Source organism: Monodon monoceros, unplaced genomic scaffold (assembly GCF_005190385.1).
Source record: "Monodon monoceros isolate NGI ecotype Baffin Bay Population unplaced genomic scaffold, NGI_Narwhal_1 Super_Scaffold_18, whole genome shotgun sequence".
Classification (NCBI taxonomy): domain Eukaryota; kingdom Metazoa; phylum Chordata; class Mammalia; order Artiodactyla; family Monodontidae; genus Monodon; species Monodon monoceros.
Window position 1 is genome coordinate 18,002,949 of NW_021703774.1, and position 3,772 is coordinate 18,006,720.

The 3,772-nt window shown below is 38.7% G+C and overlaps 1 pseudogene; it reads left to right on the forward strand.

Annotated features, from left to right (window-relative positions):
• The first annotated feature begins 1,407 nt into the window (after window positions 1-1,407).
• Window positions 1,408-3,571, forward strand: LOC114899683 (annotated as a pseudogene).
• Window positions 3,572-3,772: the final 201 nt, after the last annotated feature.

Below are 3,772 nucleotides of genomic sequence, written 5' to 3' on the forward strand. Positions count from 1 at the left end.
GCACAACTGTGCTAATACAGAGACCAGAATTAAATTAAATACAGAGACATTCTCAAGGTTTCTTATAGAGAGGGCACCATAAAAGGTTTCAACACATACTACAGTAATTTTGATACATTGTTCTTTCAACAACATTTTTTAAGTTAACATTTTAACTATGTGCCAGGCTGTGTTCTTTGTGCTAGGAATATGTAGTGAACAAAAATAAGATCTCTAAATTCGTGGAGCTTACATTATAGTGGGATGAGGCAAAAAATAAACAAACCAGCTAATTTCATAAAATAATAAGTTTAATAAAGACAACAAAAGGATATGATAGGATTAAAAGGGATGAAATCAGAGAAGGGGAACTTCAGATACAGTTGTCAAAGGCTTCTTTGAGAAGGCATGTACACTGAGCCCAGTCCAATGAGAAGGATACAAGTATTCAAAGATCTGATGTTTCATCACTGGAGGGAAAGTTGACTTATTTCTTAAAGAAAGATTTGTAGATCCTGCTTTGGAGAATCTTTCAGATGCAAATCTCTGATATAAACCAACCCTGTCACTGAACCTGAGCCCTCCAATGCCAAGAGCTATGTATTATTCATCTTTGGGTCTCCAACATTATTCACTGTGCTTGACTTATAGAAGGGTCTCAATAAATGTTGAGTTGAATGAATGAGTGGATAAATGCATGTAAAGCAATCTATAATATACTATGCTTACTCAATAACCCACCTAATAACACACATGAAGACTTAAAAACTAAAGACATGAGTTAAATGTCAAGTGCACATATGGATTTGTAAGAACTGGAAGAGGAATAATTTAGTTCCTTATCTAACAGGATTCTTGATGCTTTAATTATAAATTGGTTCCTTACAATTAAATTTATGTAACTATTATTGGTCCCCTTATTTTAATATGTGATTTATTTATTTTCAATAGAAAAATAGAAATTCAAAGTAACTTTTTCTGTTTATCTCTTGCTATTAACAAATCACCACAAAATTTAGTGGCTTAAAGCAACACCACCATTTTATTAGATCTCATATTTTTGTGGCTTAGGAATTTGGACAGTCCTTGGCTGAGTAACCAATAGAAGCCCCAAGTAACATCAAGTGGGGTCTTTTGGTGCTATTTAACTGGAGGTTAGGGTGGTTGAAATTGCAAAAAACTTTACTCACCTGGTGCTTAGGATAGGAAGTCTGGAAGCTTAGGCTCAGATGGACCTTGCTTACTCTCCACATTTTCTCAGGTACTTTCCCTGTGATACAACAAGCAGGGTAGTAAGACATTATAAGTTGTGGCTGGCTGCCCCAAGAGTGGAGGTTCCAAAAGACCAAGATGAAGACTGCAAGACTTCTCCTGATCTATCTTTGGGAGTCACACAGCATCACTTCTGTGGCACTAGATTGGTGACCAATGAGTCACAGGACCCGCCTGGATACAAAAGAGTGTACTATACAAAGGCATGAATACCAGGAGGTGTGTTTCACTGGGGACTGTAGTGGGGTGAATTGTGTCCCCTGGAAAAGATATGTCCAAGTCCTAGCCCCCAGTACCCCTAAATGTTAACTATTTGAAAATAGAGTCTTTGCATAAGAAATAAAGTTAAGAATCTTGCAATGACATCATCCTAGACAGGAGAAAGAGATTTGACACACAGCGGGGAAAGGAGATGTGAAGACAGAGGCGGACATTGGAGTGATGCAGCCACAAGCTAAGGAATGCCAAGGATTACTGCAAACTACCAGAAAGGAGGAGAGAGGTATGGAATGGTCTCCCTCAGAGCCTTTAAAGGAACCAACCCTGCCAACACCTTGGTTTCTGACTTCTGACCTCCAGAACTGTGAGTGAATAAATTTCTGTTGCTTTAAGCCACCAAGTTTGTGGTCATTTGTGACAGCCACTCTGGGAAACTAATAGATGGGCAATCTTTGGAGACTGGCTACTACAAAGTTTAAAAATTCTTCAGCGTCTTACTGTATACAGTAAATCATGTTTATCATAGTGTCATTGATAACAGTTCTCTACTCTTGGCTGTGCCTCTTTCTTATAGAAGGTAGTGCAGTGAACTGTAATTATAAATGTTGTCATGATATGTGCCATATTTAGCAGACACTAAAAAAGAAAATGGTGTTTGTGGATAACTTATTTTTCTTCATAACTGCTGAGGAAAGCCCTATGAAAAAGTTTATGTGTACCGTGAAGACAGTGAATATTCACTTAGTGAATATGTATTGTTTTTAAGTTTAAAAGGTATATTTTATTTTAAAATATTTATAGGCAAAAATTCTGCAGTTCAGTAATTCGTGGAAAAGAAAAGCTTGAGGTGAAGAAAATATAGATCAAAAAATTAAAAGCATAATAGGTCTTTAGTTTGAAAATACTAGCACATGATTCAGTGAAGCAAACAGCCAATTTGCATTTCATCTGTTTCATAAGTTCATAAAGTCAAGAGAGGACAATATTTTCTTTTCCCATCAGTATCTTATCAGCCTTAGGCCTGCTCTGTGTAGAAGCCTGAGAAAACACTGCATTCAAAATTAAGGTCCTTTACTTTAATGAACACAAAATTAAGAGCTACAATAGATCATGCTGAAAAGTCGGGAAATGTGCATCCCCAATTTCAAAAGCTTCTGAATTAAAGAAACCACTGATACATATTGAACTGAACATCACCAACAGACTCTAAGGAGAAATGATGTATAGATTTCTTTAGGAGTACTTGAATAATGTTAGGAAATTTTACCTAGTCAGTGTGGAATATGCTGGTTTTGTAAATGCTGTAGAAGAAAGTAAAAAGATTAATTCCTGGGTGGAAAGCCAAACGAATGAAAAAAAATCAAGGATCCATTTCCCAAGGGCTCTCTCAGCAGCTCTGCCATCCTGGCTCTGGTGGACACAGTCTATTACAAAGGGCAGTGGGACCAGGACCTTGATAAAGAAAATACTGAAGAAGGAGACTCTTGGCTGAACAAGGATGTGAGCAAATCCATGCAGATGATGGAACAAAGCAAGACCCTTCACTTCACCTTCCTGAAGGATGTGCAAGCCAAGATCCCGGAAATACCATACAAAGCAAGCATGATTTTGCTGATCCAAGCATGACTCTGCTGCTGCCAAATGAAGTACATGGTCTGCAGGAGCTTGAGGGTAAACTCACCACTGAGAAATTAAGAGCCTGAGCAAGCTCACAGAACATGAGCAAGAGTGATGTGGATTTGTACTTACCTCAGTTCAAAATGGAAGAGAGCTAGGACCTCAAGGCCATGCTGGGAGCCATGGAGACGGTGGACACCTTCAGTCAGTAGGACACCGGCTTCTCAGGCACCATGGTGTCTAAAATCCTGCACAAGTTCTATGTGGAGGTGACTGAGCAGAGCATGGAGGCTGCAGCTGCCACTGGTGTGGAGACTCTTCTAGCATCATTACCAATTTATGAACATTTCTTTTGTGATTACCCTTTCTCTTTATCAAGCACAGTAAAACCAACGGCATCATCTTCTTTGGCAGAGCTTCTTTCTCTCAGATGCTATTAGCCTGTCACTACTTTTGGGAAAAGATCACAGAGTTGTTCCAGTAAATTGATTGCTAGAAATAATAGGTTCTCTTTGATTCATTTTCCTTTCCAATATCATAGTCATCACTAAGAATTTAATAGTTGAAATAGAATGTCAGGCAATCTCTCTCCACACACAAGAGAAACCCTCTTTTTGTCCCATTAAAATTCCCTTTGGGGCTTCCCTGGTGGCGCAGTGGTTGAGAGTCCGCCTGCCGATGCAGG